The 22,126-nt window shown below is 44.8% G+C and overlaps 1 protein-coding gene across 4 annotated transcripts in view; it reads left to right on the top strand.

Annotated features, from left to right (window-relative positions):
* Positions 1-1,391: 1,391 nt before the first annotated feature.
* LINGO1 (leucine rich repeat and Ig domain containing 1) overlaps positions 1,392-22,126 on the top strand; it is a 208,333-nt gene continuing 187,598 nt past the window's right edge. For 3 of the 4 annotated variants that reach the window (XR_014796933.1, XM_084905789.1, XM_084905787.1), the window contains exon 1: positions 1,392-2,229. The gene's annotated coding sequence lies outside the window, so the exon portion shown is untranslated. Of the gene's footprint in view, positions 2,230-2,396; positions 2,556-22,126 lie in introns of those variants that run through there. The other variant, XM_084905790.1, reaches the window with a different exon arrangement.

Below are 22,126 nucleotides of genomic sequence, written 5' to 3'. Positions count from 1 at the left end.
GGCTGCAGAGATGGGGAACAGAGGTTGGGCTGGGGCATAAAGAGAGAAGAGGAGGCCTCTTTTAAAAGCTCTGAGATTTGGGAAGCCCTTAATTATACCTCTGTAATGGCTGAAAGATAGGGAGGGCTTCTGCCTAGATTTGTTAAGGTTAGTCCTGTTGCTGCCCCAGAATAAAGTTGTAACTCCTCAATTCAAGGCTCATAGCTTTTCTTATTTCCCACTTCCAGGTCTTTGCACATGCTCTTCTCTTGGCATGGGATACCCTTTATGTTCCTTTCTGCCTGGTCGACTCCTTACTCATCCTTCAATTCCTAACTTCAATGTCACCTCCTGCAGGAGCTCTCCTGGACTTCCTCCGTTCCCAAAAGTTCCATCATACCTCCTTCTCTCTCTCTCTCTCTCTCTCTCTCTCTCTCTCTCTCTCTCTCTCTCTCAGAAACGTGTCCCCAGTACCCAGCACAGGGTGGGGCACATAATGGATGCTTAGTAAACAAGTGAGCAAAATGTATCCCTCCTGGTGGTTGGGGAGCAAGGGTCTCTCTGGGGTGGTGAGAGGAAGAAGATGAAGTGCTCATGCACCAGCCCTGCCCAGGATCAGGCTGACTGGGAGTCTAGGGATATACTTTAGTTCTTAGGTGGTGTCATGAGGATCCAAGGAGATCTTGGATGTGAAAGAGCTTTGCAAACTGTAGTGTGCTATCCCTAGTAGGTTCCTATACCTCTTTGCCTTGCTCCAGTAAAGAAGAGGATAGAGAAAGATGGTTATAGAATGCGGGAGGGGGAAGACCAGGCCTGGTGAGGGTGGGGTGATGGTGGTCCCAGCTCTCAGAAGCAGAATTCTGGTGACTGAAGACCTGCCTTGGGTCTCTCTCTCCTGTGGGATCTAATAATATATGGGGGTGGGGGACATGGCCCCAGAACTGAGGCCCAGAGAGAGGCAGGCATTTGCCCAAGGTCACACAGCAGGAGTAGGAAGTCATCTTATGAGCTCTGTCCTCCCAGCATAACAGGTGTCATCACCCTGGTCTCAGATTCAGATATCTGCTTCCCAGATCCTTTCTCTCCTGGCCACGCAGTCACAGCACCCATCCTGCACTTCTCCCACACCACCAGCCTGCTCCTAGGCTTAGCCGCCAACAAGCACTGAATGCACCCTGGATGGTATAGTCTGAGAAGCTTCAGACCATCCCTCTCCTTGAATCCCCTCCAGGTGGGCTCAACCTCTGCGCACCGCGGCCCAGGCTGCATCACCTTCCAGGACTGTCTCTGAGGCGGCCAGGACGCTCTTCTGGATGCCCGGGGTGGGGCAAGTCTAACCCGGTGCGCTATCCCTTTAAGCCCGAGCGAGAGATGGGGGTTGTTAGAAGATAGCAGAGGGTAGCACGGGCCCGGCGCCGCCAGACAAGCCAGAGGGAGAAGGGTCAGAGGAAGTGGAGAGCAAAAGGGGCGGCGGCCGGGGCACCTGGATCTGGTGTCTCTGGGTCCCCTCGCCGCCCACTGTGTGCTCGGACCCTGGGCCCAGCGAGCGGCGGGTGGCACCCAATGTAATAAGAATGTGAGAGGAGTAGGGCGGCGGGGAGCAGGGGACGCTGGAGAGGGCGGTGGCAAGGTGGATAGCGGGAGAGACCCGGACCTGGATCGAGAGGTTGGGGGGCCGGACGGTAGGGGAAAGGAGAGGAGGTAAAGAAGAGGCAGTGACCGAAAAGGGGGAGAGAAGGAGCGGGAGAGCACCCGGCTGCAGGCGGAGGCGCGGGCTAGTAGGAGAGAGCTGGAGCCTCTGGGTGCGAGAACCCGCGGCCCCACTGAGCGCCCGGGCTGGGGCATCGTGCAGCCGCTGCCGGGCGGGGCACGGTGCCTAAGCTGCGGCAGGGGACCTGAGGCGGGTCAGCTGGGAAGGGGACGGAGGTTCGCTCTGTGGGGGCCAGGGCTGCCCTTCGGAGATCCGGAGGGCCTGGGCTCCAGGCCTTTGGGTGCGGCGGCGGGAGGGTGCACGCGCGCGAGTGTGAGCGCCCCGGTGCGAGGGAGCGCGCATTAGGGATTCTGCCGGCCCCGTAGCGTGGAGCCGGAGGCAGGAGCGGGCGCGCAGGGGAGCGCAGCCCCTCCCGCGTGCACACAGGCCGCGCGCGCACACGCCCTCCGTGCTCGCGGCTGCTTCGCCACGATCCCGGAGCCGAATCCTGCGGAGCGGGAAGCGGAGCGGAGGCCAGCCGGGGATGCGGCCCCAAGACAGTGAGTATAGCCAAGCGGGGACACTGAGGGGAGGTCGGGATCGCGGGGCACAGGCCAGGAACTGGGGTGTCTGCCCGCAGGCGGTGCTGCTGCGTGCGCGGCCTCTGATTGGGCCGGAGCCTTGGGGCCCTGGGTGGGGACTGGGTGTTGGGTGCGCGCCTTGGGTGCGTGCACGCGGAGAGCGGGAATGGGGCGCCCACTGCACTCCACTTCCAGACCGCGCGCCCTCCCGCTGCGCGGCCCCGCCTCACCCTCGCCTGTAACCTGAACCCTGGTGACTTGGAGCAACTTTGGGTGTGCGGGGAGAGGATGGAGGCGCTTTGATGGTAGCACTCAGACCTTTCTTTCCCGAGAAGAGCGCGCGAGGGAGGAATGGGGCGGGGCGCGGGCTGTGCTGCCTGATGGGCAGAGAGGTGCGTCTTTACCACTCAGTCGGCACAGCCGCTGGTTTTTGGGGACGCCCATCCAGCCCCGCGGCGCCGAGCTGGAGCCGCTCTGGTCGCTGGACTCCTGTGACCCTGCCTGGGTCAGCAGGACTGTGAGACTACAGCTTCCAGGGTTTTCCCGCCAGGCTAAGGACACGGGGCTTGAGGTGGGGAGTGGGGAGATTGCCGTGTGTGTGTGTGTGTGTGTGTGTGTGTGTGTGTGTACACATCTAGGCTCCCTAACCTGGTTCCCCGCCCTCCCTGATTTGCTTGGAGCCATGCTCCGTGTGCCTCACTCTGTGTGATGAGGTTGTGGTTGTGCTGTGTCCCCGGACCCCCATCCTCCAGTCTCCTCCCACATTTCTGTCCCGTGCTAGCTGCGTCCGGGAACTTCCTAGCCCCTTCCCCTTCAAATGCCAGCCCTGCCCCTGCAGTAGAAGATGGGACGGAGAGAAGTGGTCCAGGATGGGGCTCCTGAAAGGGAGGGAACCTGTGTGTCCCCAGGAGTGAGAAGCCCAAGGATGGGCAAGAGATCAGACCTCCTCAAGCCCCCCTCCCCCTTTACCAAATCCTCCCTACCTCCAGGCAGATTCCTTGTCCTCTAGGAAGCCTTCTTCTATTGCTCCTGGATCCTTCAGTATAGCTTGGCTTCTGGATTGGAGCAGTTGTTTCCCCCAGCAGCCCTTGTCCATATGCCCTCTTTCCTGGCACTTAGTGTATGAGCATGTGCGGTCAGAAGTCTTGTTCTCAGCCTAGATGCTGGCTGGAGGGGTATCTACTTGGTTCTCTGGGATCTGGTGATATGTTGTGCGGGGAGAGGATGGAGAGCTTTAATGGTAGCACTCAAACCTTTCAGGCTTAAGTCTTACTTCCACCTCCATTTCTCTCTGGAATCTTTCAGCCACCTTGTGAGAATGTGGGGGTCCATGGGCACACTGCCTCTCCATTTCACAGAGGAGGATTTTGAGGCAGAGATGGAACTAGGAGAACCCCAGTTTCAGGACAACCTTCTGGTGAAGGCCTTCTTTAACCCTGGTCTTTGGTGAGGTGGGGGTAGGGGTGGGGCAGGGAAGGCACCTGGCCCTCTTTACTGTTTTAGTTAGCATCAGGGCTCTGAAGTGTCTCCCCAGGGCAGCTCTCCTGTGCTTGTGATTAACATCCTCTCTGATGGACAGGGAGGTGGGTACAGCTACTCCCAGCCTGATACTCCCTGGTTTGACTTCTGGCACTTTTTGATCCCATCCTCACGACCTTTCCTAGATTTGGGACCGGAGTCTGCCAGGGCTGTGCATGATGGTTTGCTTATCCTCAGCACTGGGATGTTGGTAGCATCCCCAGCCTGCCCCTCTAGGCGGGGCCCTGGCATTACCATCCTGTTTAGGACCCAGAACCCTTCCCACTTTCCTGAAATCTCCATCCTGGAGCTACAGAGCTCACCCTCAAGGGAATAGTTTCCACAGGGAGGTCTAAATGTGAGTATGGCCAAGTGGGGAGAGGGGCTGGTGTCTGTTAAGACTGCTTCCTTCCCTGGTGGCCCACCTGAGGCACAGAGGCTTTCAGCCTCAGGCAGGCCTTTGTGCTTCTCCAATCCCTATGGCTGTCCAGACTCATCCCCAGGGCCACTTAGGCCATTGGAAGTCTTCTGTGGGGAGTGGGGAGAGTTGTTGCCCAGGAGTGATCAGAACTCCTGGGGCTAGGAGAGGGGTGGGGGGAAGAGTGGTAGGCCTACAGAACCTTGTGGTGGCTCCCTCAATCTCTGCTAGCTTCACTCTCAGGCATCCTCTTGCTGATTCAGTCTTTCTTAGCTGTTCTCTCTCTCTCTCTTCTTACCTGCCATCCTCCCACCCCCAATACCCTGTGGGTCCCTGAGCCTCCTGAGTGTTGACCAATGCTTTCGTTGACACCCAGATGGCTAGAGCATGGCCAGATGCCTGTTTGGCCGTACTCCCACCATCAAGGCCTGTTTGAAACCCCTGCCCTAGTTCTTCTGTCCTCCCTGCCACCCCAACTGACTAGCAGGATAAGCCCTCCATTTGGGGCCTTAAGCCTTGGGGAGGGAGAGAGCAGGATACCTCTTTGGTCCCTGGTCTCTGCTGTAAAGGTTAAAAATCTCAGCCAGGTGCTCTGAGCCCCCACTGGCTGCCCCTTTAGAAAGACAGCCACTTGCCCCTCAAACCTTCTGACTGGTAAGGGGTAGACTCTGCCATGTTTATGTTTTAAATTATAAAAATAGTGCATTCTAACAAATTCATTGATAAGAAGTTATTGGGTGGGCTGGGCTTTAGGGTCACTTGAGAAAGGAAAGGTACCTCTGACAACTCAAGCCTCCTTTTGAGGGAAGTGGAAACAGGCCACCCTAATCAATCACCGTCTCATCTGTGGCTTCTGGGGCCCAGACATCTCCTCCCAAGCACCACGCCTTGGGGGAGGGGAGTGGGCAATGAGCTATTTCAGATGAATTGGAAGGGCTGGTGCATTTTGACTTCCTCAGATGTTTCTGGCACTTGGTAGATGCTCAGTAAATATACTGAGTAAATGAATGAATGGAGGATGTGAATGAACAAGGTCTTTCCAGGCAGGTGGTACAGCATTAGCAAAAGCATAGAGGAGGGAAACAGCAGGCATGAGTGAAACGTGTTGCAAGTGAGTAGTTCATGCAGGGGCACAGCAGGCACAGAACAAGTTGGCACAAGACGGAGGAGGACCCTGAGTGCCTGACTGAGGAGTGTGGGTTGATTCCCTACTCAGGTTGTAGAGTTGAAATTTTGGAGGGATTCAATCAGATTTGCAATTTAAACTGCTCCCTCTGGTGGTTATGGGAGGGGTTGACTAGTAGAGCCAGAGGCAGGGATGAGGTCCTGAGGCTGCTATGGGAATTCAGGCTGGTTGGTGGTGAGGGCAACAGCTGGACAGTCTCCTTGCCTGCCTTCACCAGGATGGCTAAGGGGCCATTCATGGTTCCCCACACAATGGAGGATGCAGAGATGTGGCCTGGGTGGGAAGCCAGGTGGGGCAATGTAAGCCACCAGAGTTAAACAGGGCCTGGGGCATCACCATTCCTACCACCTGGGCATATGTTGCAGGTGTCTTGGAGTCATAAATATGGGCCTTTAGCCTGGCTAGCACTGCTTAATGGTTGAATGTCAACCTATGAACCAGGAGGTCACAGTGCTATTCCTGGTCAGGGCGAATGCTGGGTTGCAGGCTGGATCCCTATTGTGGGGTGTGTAGGAGGCAGCTAATCAGTGATTCCATCTCATCATTGATGTTTCTATCTCTCTTCCTCTCCCATCCTTTCTGAAATCAATAAAAATATATTTAAAAAAATAAAAAATATGGGCTTTTAGTATGGGCCTCCCAGCAGTACACTTGAGCAAGTCCCTGTGGTCTCAGTTTCTATGCCTGTAAAAAAGATAAGTTTATTTGCTTCTCTGGAGACCTGGACTGACTTTGGGTGGAAGTTTAGGACCTCAGAAATGGGATACAAAGGGAAAAAGTTGAGGGTCATTAGTACTATTTGACCAGAGAAGGGTCTCATATAAAGTCTTAAATTGGGGGCAGGGCATTCCAGCCTGGGATTTTCCTGGCTGTGACTAGCTCGCTGGGTAGGGATGGATGGGCGGTGGCTGGGGCCTCTGCAGAGGACAGCCTCAGGCAGTTGCCTTGGCAGTCCAGCTGTCAGGGAGCATATGGGGCCATATGGTCACATCAGGGGAGGCGCAAGCCACTGAAAGAGAATCCCTGGCCTTCTGGTTCTATGTAGGCACTATTAGCCACCAGGGTCAGGGTGTGAGGAAGCCAAAATGGAACCTCAGTGTTTAGGTTGGTTTGAACATGGAGGTTGAACCTTGGCAAGTAGCCTAGTTCCAGCACCCATCTGCCAGGGCAGCCAGGCAAGTGGCTCCATGCCCAGGACTGATCCAGTTAGCTCAAGACCAGCTGTGCCAGCCACCCTCCCATCCCTCACTCAGCTCTTCTTGCCCTGCTGGTCCAAAAGCCTTAGGGTGGCACAGCATATCTGATGTTAGAGTCCTGAGAGTATGTGTATATGACATGCAGCCTCACCCTGAGCACTGATTATGTATCTATGAGATTTGGGGCTATGGAAATGGGCCCCTTAATCAGCCTGCTGTGATCAAAAGGGCCTGAACTTAGTAGGAGGAGAAGGAATAGGGAGGAGGAGAGCATCAAAGGCAGCGGAGTGGGGAAGGGGACTGCCAGCTGGGAAGGTGTGGGTGACCTAGTGCCTGGCATGCCCGGAAGCCCGCTTTTCAGCCTCAGGGAAGTGAGCAAGCCATTTGGGTGAAGTTATTAAAAAAAAAGAAAAAAAGAAAGAAAAAGGGTCTGAATTTAGATGCATCTGGAACTAGGTTTGATTTGAATCCTGACTCAGCTACTTCTAAGCTAGCTGAGCTCGGGCAAGTAATTTTAGTTTTCAGAGCCCCAGTCTACACCTCTGTTTCTGGAAGAATGGTACCTAACTTATACAGATGTTATCAGCAGGCTTTGAAATAATACATGGGAAGCATTGTGATAGGCAAACTTCGGCTCGCGAGCCACATGAGGCTCTTTGGCCCCTTGAGTATGCCTCTTTCAAAAAATACCACGGCCTGGGCCAGTCTATTTTGAAGAAGTGGCATTAGAAGAAGTTTAAGTTAAAAAAGTTGGCTCTCAAAAGAAATTTCAATCATTATACTGTTGATATCAGCAAACTAATGAGTTTGCTGATCACTAGTCTAGCCTGATGCCTTGAAGAGTCTCAGTAAATGTTAGCTTGGTTTGATCTTTGCTGGGAGGAGGGGATGAGTCCTGCTGGAGTTTAATGTTCAGGTCGAAGTAGAGAGAAGCCTTATTATTATTATTTTCCAGGACAAAATTTGTTTTATAATTTTTCATAAGTTTTTACACTCCTTCCCTCATGTAGTCCTCATGGTAGTTCTATAAAACAGGCAGAGAGCCACTAATCCGTTTAACAGATGCTAAAACTGGGATGTGACTTTCAGAGTTGCAGAGTGAGTTGGGCTTGACCCTGTCTCTGGACTCCTAGTGCAGGACTCTTGCTCTATGCGTTTGCTTCCCAAACTTTGGGGGTGGAGGCCTCTCTAGGCCAAGCTTGGGGATTCCAGAGTTTCCGTGAACAGCCCTGTCTCCGTCATAGATGCAAGGACAGGCTGTTACAGTGACAAGCAGCCAATCGCAGCTGGGGTGGTATGTAGAACACTCAATGAGGCAGCATTTGCTGCATTTTTCTGGCTGTTCAGCACTGGGTAGAGGTGGAGGGGGTGGTGCCAGGGAATAAGGAAGGGTGGGCCTTCACCCCCTGAGCAACCCTGTGCCATGCCAAGGCAAGCAGGGCCTAGCCTTCTGGGGAGAGCACTGGTCTTCACTGCTAACTAGCTGGGCCAGATCACTGTCCCTCTTTGTGCCTTAGTTTCCCTTTTTTTGTAAATTTGAGATAATTTATCTTCCTCCCTACCTCCTAAGGATGCCCCAAGGGGAGGATTATTTTTAATCCTCACTTAAGGACATTTCTTCCATTGATTTTCTAGAAAGAGTGGAAGGGAGGGAGGAGGGAAAGAGAGAGAGAAATAACGACTTGAGAGAGAAACATATTAATTAGTTGCTTCCCACATGTGCCCCTTCTGGGAATAGGGAACCTGCAACTGAGTTATGTACTCTTGGCTGGGAATCGAACCCGCAACTCCTTTGACTGTGGGCTGACACTCTAATTATTGAGCAAACTGACCAGGGCTAAATATATATTTTTATACAATCATGATATTCTACAGCTCTGAATCTAGGAGTCCCCAGTCCTCCATCTGATGATCTTATAATCATTCAGTGATTCACTTCCTCTGTGATGGCTGTGCTGGACCGGAGTGAATAAGACCAGCACCTACTCTTTTGGGAAGCGCAACCTGGCAGTAACTGTGGGCTCTATAGCTTTTAACTGGTCATCACACTCCTGCTCAAAACACTTCAAAGGCTCTCTGTTGCCTCCAGGCTGCCATCTGGACCCCTCAGTGCCTTGCACAGTCTCACCGTCCACTCTTCTGCCCCAGCAAGCTCCCACCATGCTCCTACGCACCCTCAGGGTTCAGCCAAACACCACTTACTCTCCCCTTTACACATTCTGTGGCTTTTAGCTTCCAGGGTGTGGCTGTGCTGTTCCCTTCACCTGATCCCTTCAATACTTTTCAAGACTCAGTCCAAATGCCATATTTATTTATTTATTTTTTAATTTAATAAATGTTTATTGTTCAAATGATTACAATAGTTCCTCCTTTCCCCCCCATAGTCCCCTTCACCCGATTCCCACCCCACCCTCTGCCCTTACCTCCCTCACACTGTCCTCATCCATAAGTGTACAATTTTTGTCCAGTCTCTTCCTGCACCCTCATATTCCTTTCCCCCTGAGAATTATTAGTCCACTCCCTTTCTATGCCCCTCATTCTATTATATTCACCAGTTTATTCTGTTCCTCAGATTTTAAATTCACTTGATTTTTGGGTTCACTTGTTGATAGATAAGTATTTGTTGTTCATAATTTTTATCTTTACTTTTTTCTTCTTCCTCTTCTTAAAGAATACCTTTCAGCCGAAGCTGGTTTGGCTCAGTGGTAGAGTGTCGGTCTTCGTACTGAAGGGTCCCAGGTTCGATTCCGGTCAAGGGCATGTACATTGATTGTGGGCCCATCCCCGGTAGGGGGTGTGCAAGAGGCAGCTGGTTGATGTTTCTCTCTCATTGACGTTTTTAGCTCTCTATCTCTCTCCCTTCCTCTCTGTAAAAAATCAATAAAAATATATTAAAAAAAAAAAGAATACCTTTCAGCATTTCATATAATACTAGTTTGGTGTTGATGAAATCCTTTAACTTTTTTTTTTTTTTTTTTTTTTTTTTTTTTTTAATCTGTGAAGCCCTTTATCTGACCTTCCATTCTGAATGATAACTACTGCCATCTGGCCTGCATAGTTTCTGTTGAGAAATCAGCTGACAAACCTATAGCTGCTCCCTTGTAGTGCACCTTGTAGGTAATTAACCGTTTTTCTCTTGCTGCTTTTAATATTCTTTCTTTGTCTTTTGCTCTTGGTATTTTAATTACGACGTGTCTTGGTGTGGTCCTTATTTAATTTTTTTTAAATTAAATTATTATCTTTGTACATATACCATTGCCCCCCCCCCCATACATACCCCCCCACCCTAGAGTTTTGTGTCCATTGGTTGTACTTATATGCATGTATACAAGTCCTTCAGTTGATCTCTTATCTACCCCAGATCTCCCTACCCTCCCTGCTGTAATTTGACAATCTGCTTGTTGCTTTACTGTCCCTATATCTGTCTTTTGGTTCATCAGTTTATAATGTTCTTTATCATCCATAAATGTACGAGGTCATGTGGTGTTTCTCTTTCATTGACTGGCTTATTTCACTCAGCATGATGTTCTCCAATTCCATCCAGGTTGCTGCAAATGATGAGAATTTCTTCTTTTTTATGGCAGCATAATATTCCATTGTGTAGATGTACCATAGTTTTTGGATCCAATCATCTGCTGATGGGCATCTAGGCTGTTTCCAAATACTAGCTATTGTAAATTGTGCTGCTATGAACATAGGGGTGCATATATCCTTTCTGATTGGTGTTTCTAGTTTCTTGGGATATATTCCTAGGAGTGGGATTACTGGGTCAAATGGGAGTTCCATTTTCAGTTTTTTGAGGAAGCTCCATACTGTTCTCCACAGTGCCTGCACCAGTCTACATTCCCACCAGCAGTGCAGGAGGGTTCCTTTTTCTCCGCAATCTCGCCAACACTTGTTGTTTGTTGATTTGTTGATGTTGGCCATTCTGACAGGTGTGAAATGGTACCACATTGTTGTTTTGATTTGCATTTCTTGGATAATTAGTGACTTTGAGCATGTTTTCATGTGCCTCTTGGCCTTCCTTTTGTCTTCCTTTGAGAAGATTCTACTTAGGTCCATTGCCAATTTTTTAATTGGATCATTCATCTTTCTTTTATTAAGTTGTATAAGCTGTCTATAGATGTTGGAAATTAAACCTTTATCAGTGATAACATTTGCAAATATATTCTCACATACAGTGGGCTTTCTTGTTGTTTTGTTGATGGTTTCTTTTGCTGTAAAAAAGCTTTTTATTTTGATGTAGTCCCATTTGTTTATTTTCTCTTTAGCTTCCATTGCCCTAGGGGCAGTATCAGTGAAGAAGTTCTTTTGGCATATGTCTGAGATTTTGCTGCCTGTGGATGCCTCTAGTATTTTTATGGTTTCCTGTCTTATGTTTAAGTCCTGTATCCATTTTGAGTTTATTTTTTGTGTATGGTGTAAGTTGGTGATCTAGTTTCATTCTTTTGCATGTGTCTGTCCAATTTTCCCAACACCATTTATTGAAGAGACTGTCTTGACTCCATTGTATATTCGTGCCTCCTTTGTCATATATTAATTGAGCATAGTGATTTGGGTTGATATCTGGGTTCTCGATTCGATTCCATTGATCTATATGTCTGTTCTTATGCCAGTACCCGGCTGTTTTGAGAACAGTGGCTTTGTAATACAGCTTGAAATCTGATATTGAGATCCCTCCTACTTTACTCTTCTTTCTCAGGATTGCTGTGGCTATTTGGGGTCTTTTATTGTTCCAAATGAACTTTTGGAGAGTTCTATATAGGTCAGTGAAATATGCTGTTGGTATTTTAATGGGGAGTGCATTGAACCTATAGATTGCTTTGGGAAGTATGGACATTTTGATGATGTTGATTCTACCAATCCATGAACATGGTATGTTCTTCCATCTCTTTACATCTACCTCTATCTCTTTTTTCAGTGTCTTGTAGTTTTCCGCGTATAGGTCTTTTACCTCCTTAATTAAGTTTATTCCTAGGTATCTTAATTTTTTTGGTGCGATGGTAATTGGAATTGCTTTTTTAGTCTCTGTTTCTGCAAGTTCACTATTGGTGTATAGAAATGCCATATATTTCTTGGCATTAATTTTGTATCCTGCTACATTGCCAAATTCATTTATTAAGTCTATAAGTTTTTTGATGGAGTCTTTTGGGTTTTTTATGTACAATATCATGTCATCTTCAAATAAGGATAACTTTACTTCTTCTTTTCCAATTTGGATGCCTTTTATTTCCTCTTCTTGTCTAATTGCAATGGCTAGTACTTCCAGTACTATGTCAAACAGGAGTGGTGAGAGTGGGCATCCCTGTCTTGTTCCTGTTCTTAGAGGGAATGGTTTTAGTTTTTGCCCATTGAGTATGATGTTGGCTGTGGGTTTATCATATATAGCTTTTATTATGTTGAGGTATGATTCTTGTACTCCCACCTTGTTGAGAGTTTTTATCAGAAAAGGGTGTTGTATTTTATCAAATGCTTTTTCTGCATCAATTGATATGACTGTATAGTTTTTATCTTTTGATTTGTTTATGTGACGTATCACGTTTATTGATTTGTGGATATTGAACCATTCTTGCATTCCCGGAATAAATCCTACTTGGTCGTGGTGTATGATCTTTGTGATGTTCTGCTGGAGCTGATTTGCTAGAATTTTGTTGAGGATTTTGGCATCTAAGTTCATGAGGGATATTGGCCTGTAATTCTCTTTCATTGAGTTGTCTTTATCTGGTTTTGGTATTAGGGTGATGCTGGCTTCATAGAAGGAGTTTGGAAGTGTTCCTTCCTCTTGAATTTTTTGGAATAGTCTGAGGAGGATAGGTTTTAGTTCTTCCTTGAATGTTTGGTAAAACTCTCCTGTGAAGCCATCTAGCCCTGGGCTTTTGTTTGCTGGAAGCTTTTTGATGACTTTCAATTTCTTCCAAAGTCACTGGTCTATTGAGGTTTTTAGATTCTTCCTGATTGAGTTTTGGAAGGTTGTATTTTTCTAGGAATATGTCCATTTCGTCCAGGTTGTCCAGTTTGTTGGAATAGAGTTGTTCATAGTATTTTGTTACAATCCTTTGTTTTTCAGAGGGGCCTGTTGTTATTTCACCTCTTTTGTTTCTGATTTTGTTTATTTGGGTCCTCTCTCTTTGTTTCTTGGTTAGCCTGGCTAGACATTCATCAATCTTGTTTATGCTTTCAAAGAACCAGCTCTTGGTTTTGTTGATCTTGTGTATTGTTTCTTTGGTCTCTATGTTGTTTATCTCCGCTCTGATTTTTGTTATTTCCTTCCTTCTGCTTACACTGGGCTTTTCTTGTTGCTCTTTTTCTAACTCTTTGAGTTGTAGAGTTAGATCATTTGTTACCATTTTTTTCTAGTTTTTTGCAATAGGCTTGTAGAGATATGAACTTCCCTCTCAAAACTGCTTTTGCTGTGTCCCATAGATTTTGGATTGTTGTGTTTTCATTGTCATTTGTTGCCAGGATATTTTTAATTTCTTCCTTGATTTCTCTGGTAACCCAGTCCTTGTTTAATAGCATGCTATTTAATCTCCATGTGTTTGATTTCTTTGGATTATTTTTATTGTAGTTAATTTCTAGGTTTATGCCACTATGATCTGAGAAGATGCTTGATATGATTTCTATCTTCTTGAATTTGAAGAGACTTTGCCTATGTCCCAACATTTGGTCTATCTTTGAGAATGTCCCATGTGCACTTGAGAAGAATGTATATTCTGTGGCTTTGGGGTCGAATGTTCTGAAGATGTCGATTAATTCCATCTGGTCTAGTTCGTCATTTAGGATTGATATTTCTTTGCTGATTTTTTGTTTAGATGATTTGTCCAAAGGTGACAGTGTTGTATTAAAATCTCCTACTATGATTTTATTGCTATTAATCTCTCCCTTAATGCCCTCCAGCAGTTTTTTTTTTTTTAAATGTATTTGGGTATTGTTGTTTTGGGTGCATATATGTTTGCCAGGGTTATTTCTTCTTGTTGGATTGCTCCCTTTAGTATTATGAAGTGGCCATCATTATCTCTCTTTATGTCCTTCACTTTGAGATCTAATTTGGCAGATATAAGTATTGCTACCCCAGCTTGTTTTTCATTTCCATTCGCCTGGAAAACCTTTTCCCATCCCTTCACCCTCAGTCTGTGTGCGTCTTTTTTTCTGAAGTGGGTTTCTTGTATACAACAGATATATGGGTCTTGTTTTCTTATCCAATTTGTTTCCCTTTGTCTTTTGATTGGAGCATTTAATCCATTTACATTTACGGTTATTATTGATAGGTATTTATTTGACGCCATTTTTTATTCTATTCCCCTGTGTTCCTTCTTTGCTTCCTATTTCTTTATTTTTACAGTAGACCCTTTAGTATTTCTTGCATTCCTGGTTTGGTGGAGATAAATTCCTTCAGTCTTTTTTTGTCTGTGAAGCTCCTGATTTCACCTTCACTTTTGATTTGATAGCCTTGCTGGGTACAGTATTCTTGGATTCAGACCCTTCCTTTGCATGACTTTGTATATTTCATCCCATTCCCTTCTGGCCTGATGAGTTTCTGTGGCGAAATCAGTTGCTAGTCTGATGGGGGTTCCTTTATATGTAACTTTCTGTCTCTCTCTGGCTGCTTTTAAGATTCTTATTTTGTCGTTGGTATTTGCCAGTTTAATTATAATGTGCCTTGGCGTCGGTCTTCTGGGGTTCATTTTGCTTGGGACTCTGCTAGCATCTTGGATTTGTTTGTTTGTTTGTTTGTTTTTCTCTATCTCAGGAAAGTTTTCTGTCATTACTTCTTGAAATATGTTTTCCATGTCTTCCTCAGTTTCCTTTCCTTCTGGAACCCCTATTATTCTAATATTGTTTTGTTTTGTATCGTCCCAAAGTTCCCTTAGGCTCTCCTCCTGCTTTTTAATTTTTTTTCTAGAAGCTGCTCTAATTGGGTATTTTTTTCCATCTTGTCTTCTAGCTCACTGATGCGGTCCTCTGTTTCTTCTAGTCTGCTCTTGATGCTTTCTATTGAGTTCTTCATAGTAGCAATGCCATTTTTCATTTCTTCTTGAGTCATCTTCATTTCCTCTTAGTTCTTCTTCATTTCCTCTTGGGTCTTACTCATATTGTCAAATTTGTCTTCCATTCTTTTTAGCCGTCTTATATTCATTACTCTGAATTCTTTGCTCTGGAAGGTTGCTTGCCTCTAACTCGTTTACTTCCTTTTCTGGTGATACCTGCTTTTCTTTCATTTGTGGGCTGTTTCTTTGTCTTCCCATGGTCTCTCTTTTCAGGATGTCTGGTTATGTAGATCTCTCTCTCCTGCGCTGATTTAAAGGCACAAAATACAACACAACCAGGTACAACACACAAGGCACTGAACAGAAATGTATTTGCAATATTAATAACCTCCAATAAAGGTGACCACTAGGAAAAGGCAAATTAGGGAATAGGAGAGAAAGAGGAAGAGTAAAAAGAGAAGAGCGAGGGAACAAAAGAAAAAGATAGGGGGGGAAATATATATATATATATATATATATATATATATATATATATATATATATCGTGTCGAAATGAAATTGGGAAAGGGAGAAGAAAAGAGAGAGAGAGAGAGAGAGAAAAGAAAGAGACTTAGAGATAAATGGGGAATAAACTATATATATGTTGAGAGAATTTCAACAGAACAACCACTAACCCCAGCAAATGCTGGCAGCAGTACCTGGAGAATAATACAATCAACAACACCCCCTAATTTCCAGCAAAGGAAGGGAAAACAGAAGTAAAAATAAAACAAAACAAACAAAAACCAATCAAATAAGAAAATACCAAGCAACAGCAACAACAAAAGAATAAGCAAAATACTCTCACTAAAAAGCATAAAAATACAATATAATCAACATTCCCCCAAACAGCATCAAAAGGACAGTGAGGAAAACAATTTAAAAAAATTTTTTTTTGCTAGTTAATACAGCTCAGAGAGGGGTGTGTATGCACTTGGCACAAGGGATTGGAAATTAGATTTATAAGTAGGGTAGAAATTTTAGCAGGGGGGAGACAGAAAGAGTAAGGAAAATCTAAAGCAGGAAAGGGTTAAGATAAACAGGATAGCAAAAGAGGGAAGGTTAGAAGAGAGTGATGGTGTAAAGGTCGTGTTGAGATAGGGTTAAACAATGTTAAAGGAGAAATGAAAACAAAATGAAGAACACTAATTCCAAGTAAAATAAAGAAAAAATAAAATGGCACTTAAAATTTTTTTAAAATAGCAGTAGTAATAATGCTGATTGAATCTAAAAATGTAATAATTAAAAAGTTAAAATCAAGTGAGGAAAAAGGAAAAAATTCGTTTCTTAAATAAAAGATGCAAAAAATGAAAATAAAATAAAAAATAAAAGATTTAGCAAAAAAGTGTGCAGTTGTGAAGGCCATTCACTTCTTCTGTTATTCTGTTTGGCACGCCTGTTTCTCAGTCCAGACAGTATTGCAGTTCCCTGCATTCTGCTGCACCTCTGTGTTGTAAACTAGTCCTTCATTTTAAGATGGCGATTCCTTAGTTTCTTGGTTTTTGATAAAATAAAACTAGTAATAAACACAGTCAGTTTGTACTCCAGCCCCTAGGTGGCAATGTTTCTGGATTGATGTCCCTGTCTTTTTGGCTGCCCTAGCCTTCTTTTTCTATGGCACTCAATACTTTTTTTTTTTTTGCCTTGGAACTGAATCCTGGATGATTTCTCCCTGCTCTGCTTCTCAGCTTCCAGAAAAGCAGTTTCCCTCTGCTGTCTCTTAGGGCCAGCCAATCTGGTCGGTCTCTCCTTTGTAATCAGTAGCAAAGGGTTGCAGGGGAACCAGCTTAGGTGCTCAATGGGCCAGTCTGCGCGCACTTACAAACAGATTGCTTTCCAACTCCTATGTTCTCCCTCCGTGTCGGATCAGAATGGGTTGCTCCCTAGAGAACCCCACTATTAACAACCTTCGGGACCCCCGTCCACTCTCTCAAATCATGCCAGACCCAACACCGGGGGCTTTTGTGGACACAGATTTCTGTGGTCCCAGCGCACGCGTTTTTGCCTCTGCCACCACAGCGGCTGCAGCTTCTGCAGCTGCCGCTTTCGCTGTTGGGACACAGACACCCCATGTTATCCCCGGCAAAATCCAACCTTTCTGTGGAATCTGTGTGTCCGCACCAGTCGGGGCCCCACAGTTTTGTTTTTTTCAGGTCTCAGGTTAGATCCCCAGTTGCAGCACTGATGTGGTTGTGAGAGGCAGCATGTACAAGTGTTTACCTTGCCGCCATCTTTCCTGGTGTGGTCCTTTTTGGATTCCTTTTGTTTGGGGTTCTGTGCACTTCCTGGACTTGTAAGTCTATTTCTTTCGCCAGGTGGGGGAAGTTTTCTGTCATTATTTATTCAAATAGGTTTTCAGTATCTTGCTCTCTTCTTCTGGCACCTCCATAATTCTGATGTTGGTATGCGTGAAGTTGTCCCAGAGGCTCCTTACACTATCTTCAACTTTTTGGATTTTTTCTTTTTGCTTTTCAGGTTGAATTTTTTTTACTTCTTTGTATTTCAAATCTTTGACTTGATTCTTGCATTCCTCTAGTCTGCTGGTGGCTCTCTGTATAGTATTTTTTATTTCAGTCAGTGTATGTTTACTTTCTAGTTGGTTCTTTTTCATATCCTCAAGGGTCTGGCTAAATTTATTGGCTTTTTCTAGGAAATTCTTGAAAAACCTTATAACTGTGGTTTTGAATTCTATATCCAGTCATTTATTTTCCTCCATTTCTTTCATTTGTGATCTGTTTCTTTGTCTCCACATTTTTGCTGCTTTCCTGAGTTGGTAGGGTAGCTTTGTGTGTTAGGTGTCCTCTATGGCCCAGTGGGTCAGCCTCCCCAGTCACCTGAAGTGGACACTCTTGGTGTACCCATTTGTGGTCTGTGTGTACAGTCTTGTTGTAGTTAAGTCTTGATTGTTGTTGGTATCCAGGCTGATTTGCTATGTGTATCAGCTGTGGTTATGCCAGGAGACCTGTGATGGAGACAGTCTTATAGGACCAGACTTTCAAAATTGCAAAAGTCTCTGTGCTCAGCTTGGATGGGGTGGAGTCTCAGGGTTGACAGACAGTCATGGCTTCCCATCAGCCCTGCCCTTGCATGCATGCCTCCAGATCTCTGCCTTCCTCGGCTCCCTTGAGTTTCTGCATGACAGTCCAGATTTTTCCAGGCTCGCCTGGAACTGGGGTTCAATGCAGTCAGGAGCTTCCAACTCTCTTCCACTAGGGAGAGCTAGCGGCAACCTCAACAGTCAGTCTTCTCTGAGCACGTGTGTATCCAGACCCCTACTCTCTGCTGTTTCCCTGAGTCTCCAAGTCTCCATGTGCCTTTCTCTCTACCTGACAGTTCAGACTCTCCCCATACGAGCCTGGGTCCATGGCGTTTTGCCTGGAATTGGGGTTCAGTGCAGTCGGGAATGGGGTTCAGTGCAGTTGGGGGCTTCCTTCCCTCTTCTGCCAGAGAACACCAGCCAGGCACTCAGCCGCCCTTCCTCTCTGCACACATGTTTCTGTACCTCAGTCCTTTGCAGCTCCTCTGATTTTCTGTGAGCTCTTTTCTTTCCTTCTAGTTGTAGAATTTCCACTCAGCCAGCTTTCCTGTGGTTCTGGATGATATCTGCTCTTTTAGTTGTAGTTTTAAAATTGTTGTGCGAGTCAGCAGTTTAGGTGTTTACCTATGCTGCCTTCTTAGTTTCTTCCCAAATGCTGTATTCAAACACCCATATCCTGTACCCATAGCTGAAAGTAGCTGTTCCTTCCTTAGAACTCTGAGAGAAGTGTATCTGCATTACATTTAGCCAACATTTGCTGTGCATTTACTGTGTGTCAGTCCTATTGTTTGCTAGGCTTGTGACATACGGCCTGGTAATATTTTGGTGGCAGGCACAAGGCTTATTCATCTTGGGTCCTTCATCTGTCCATGGATCTGGGCCAAATGGACTGAGCAGGAGCTTGTGGTGTGTCCCTAAGGGCCTTTGTGGCTGTGCCACTTCCTCTTCCCCTTTGGGCCGGGACTGTGGGCTAGGCCCAGGACATCTCAGGCTTTTGTGCTGAGGTGCCCACCTCTGGAGGCTCCATCACTCTAGGGCAGGGCCCAGTCTCTAACCACACATAATGTTTCCTTATGAACTGCATGACATTCAGCAATTAGCGATCAATTACTTGGTGGTACTGATAACTCTTCATTATCAACCAGCAGAGGTGGGCCAGCCAGTGTTTGTGTGAGTCAGCTAGACCTGGTTGGGTCATTGTAATCTTGGCTGTTTATTCCTGACCAGAAAGCTCAATAAACGGAAACCAGAGAAAAGGAGGTGCAGTCTACCCTCTCTTCAGACATACTGCCAGGGTTGGGATTGAAGGATGGGGAGGAGGGGGAATTGGGGCAGGCAGGGAGCTCTTGCTCACTCTCACCTTTCTCTGTTCCTGCCTTTTCTGATCTGCTTCCAGGCTCTCTTGGTCTTGGGTCTCAGCCTTCCCATTTGTTAAATGGGGATTAGTCTCTTTGTGGGGTAACTGCTTTTGAATTAGATGTCCAGGCAGTCACTGACTTGTCATCATTTCTGCTTAACAGGTGGAGGCATTCTGAGGCTAAGAGAGGGTGATGGCCTCATGAGGAGGGAGCCAGCATTGCAATCCCTAGCTCTGCAGAAGAGGGAGATGGTGGGCAAGTGGGCCGTGGTCAATCAGAAGACAATAGTTGCCTCACTAAAGCGCTGTGTCTGGCTTCTAAATGTGGAGTTAGGACTCAGTGGAGCCTGTGATAAAGCGATTTCTAGGGAAACCCATAAAGGAGACAGCAGGGGGGATATTTAACCTATTTAAGAGACAACAGCTGCCTTTTAGGCCCACCGGGAGCATGGGGCACTGTTTGTGGGGCTACTGGCTCACATCAATTCTGGTTTATTAAAAATATTTCCTTTTGCTAGGAAAATTTTTGAACATACAGAAAGGTAGAGAGAATAGTATAAGAAAGTCCCATATATCCCTCACCTAGATTTTTGTTGCTGTTAATCCTTACCTGTGGTTATTTTCCCACTGAATACTTTCTGGTCCATAATATTTAATTTAACTCATTTATTTAAAAATTATTATTTAAATCTTTATTGTTGAGACTATTACAAATGTTTCCCTCCTCCCCCCCTCCCATTGCCCCCTTCCACCTGGTTCCTGCCCTGCCCAGCCGCAGGCCCTCACTGTCTGTGTCCATAGGTAGGATCTTAGGTTAATATCCTCCTGTTCCTCCTGCCCCCCCCCCCCCCCCCCCCGTCCCCTACCCCCATCCCCTCTGAGATTCTTCATGTCCCATGTTTTCATGCCTCTCATTCTATTTTATTCACCAGTTTATTTTGTTCATTTGATTTCTTGTTCGTTTATTTTGGTTTTTAGATTCAATTGTTGATAGATATGTATTTATTTTCATTATATTGTTCATATTTTAAATCTTTTTTCTTTTTTTGTTGCTTATTTTTTAAAAAATCTTTATTGTTGAAACTATTACATGTGTAAATGCACCATAGGTTTTTTTTTTTTTTTTTTTTTTTTTTTTTTTTTTTTTACATAGGCCCTCCTTTTCCCCTCATTCCAGCCTGCTCCTGTCACATCCTACCAAAGCCCTCACCACACCATTGTCTGTGTCTATGGGTTATGCATATATGCATACAAGTTCATTGTTGATCTCTTCCCACTCACCTTCCCCTGCCTTCCCTCTGAGGTTCAACAGTCTGTTCTTGCTTCTATGACTCTGGATCTATTTTTTTTTTTTTTAATCATTAGTTTATTTTGTTCATTAGATTTCACTTGTGAGTGAGATCATGTGATACTTACTGGTATCTTTCTCTGACTGGCTTATTTTACTCAGCATAATACTTTCCAGATCCATTCATGCTGTTGCAAATGGTAAGAGTTCTTTCTTTTTTTATACCATAGTTTTTGTATTCACTCATCTGCTGATGGGCACTTAGGCTGTTTTCAAATCTTAACTACTATAAATTGTGCTGCTATGAACATAGGGATGCATATATTCTTTCTGATGAGTGTTTCAGTTTCTTAGAATATATTCCTGGAAATGGGATGACTGGGTCAAATGGGATTCCATTTTTAATTTTTTCCCATTTTTTATTAAGGTATTATATATGTACATATCTTACCATCACTTTTAATTTTTTGAGGAAACTCTATACTGTTTTCTACAGTGGCTGCACCAGTCTGCATTCCTACCAGCAATGTACTAGGGTTCCCTTTTCTCCACATCCTCGCCAACACTTGTCATTTGTTGATTTGTTGATGATAGCCATTCTGACAGGTTTGAGGTGACATCTCATTGCCATTTTGATTTGCATCTGTCGGATGATTAGTAACTTTGAGCATTTTTTCATATGCCTCTTGGTCTTCTGTATGTCCATATTGGAAAAGTGTCTAATTAGGTCCTTTGACCATTTTTTAATTGGATTGTTTGTCTTCCTTTTGTTAAGTTGTATGAATTCCCAATATATTTTGAAGATTAACCCCTTATCAGATGTAAAATATGTTCTCCCATGCAGTGGAGTCTCTTGTTATTTTGTTGATGGTTTCTTTTGCTTTGCAGAAGCTTTTTTATTTTCATGTAGTCCCATTTGTTTATTTTCTCCTTAGTTTCCATTGTCCTAGGAGTTGTATTGGTAAAGATTTTGCTTTGAGAGATGTCTGAGATTTTGCTGCCTATGGTTTCTTATAGGACTTTGATGGTTTCATGCCTTACATTTAAGTATTTTATCCATTTTGAGTTTATTATTGTGTATGGTGAAATTGGTGGTCTAGTTTCATAGTTTTGCATGTACCTGTTCAATTTTCTCAACACTATTTATTGAAGAGATTATCGATGCTCTAATGTATGCTCTTACCTCCTTTGTTAAATATTAATTGATCATAGTGGCTTCGGCCAATTTCTGGGTTCTCTGCTCTGTTCCACTGATCTATTTGCCTGCTCTTGTGCCGTTACTGTTTTGAGTATAGTTGGTTTGTAGTATAACTTGAAATCTGGTATTGTGATTCCTCGAACTTTTTCTTTCTCAAGATTGCTGCAGCTATCTGGGGTCTTTTGGGGGTCAATATAAATTTTTGGAGTGTTTGTTCTAGGTCTGTGATATACGCCGTTGGTATTTTGATAGGGATTGTATTGAATTTATAGATTGTTTTGGGTAATATGGACATTTTAATGATGTTAATTCTGCCTATCCATGAACATGGTTTATTCTTCTCCTTTTTCTTATCTTCCTCTATTTCATTTTTCAATGTCCTGTAGTCTTCAGAGTACAGGTCTTTTACCTCCTGGGTTAAGTTTATTCCTAAGTATCTTAATTTTTTTGTGTGGCAATAGTAAATGAGATTTTTCTTTTCTTTTTTTTTTTTTTTTTTTTTTTAGTTTCTTTTTCTGAGAGTTCACTGTTAGTGTATAAAAATGCTATGGATTTTTGGGCATTAATTTTATATGCGATGTTTCTGGATTCATTTATTAAATCTAGTAGTTTTTTGATGGAGTCTTTAGGGTTTTCTTTGTACAGTATCAT

Source organism: Pipistrellus hanaki (genome assembly GCF_964339955.1).
Source record: "Pipistrellus hanaki genome assembly, chromosome: 1".
In the NCBI taxonomy this organism is placed as follows: Eukaryota; Metazoa; Chordata; class Mammalia; order Chiroptera; family Vespertilionidae; genus Pipistrellus; species Pipistrellus hanaki.
This window is presented reverse-complemented; position numbering and strand designations above follow the sequence as displayed.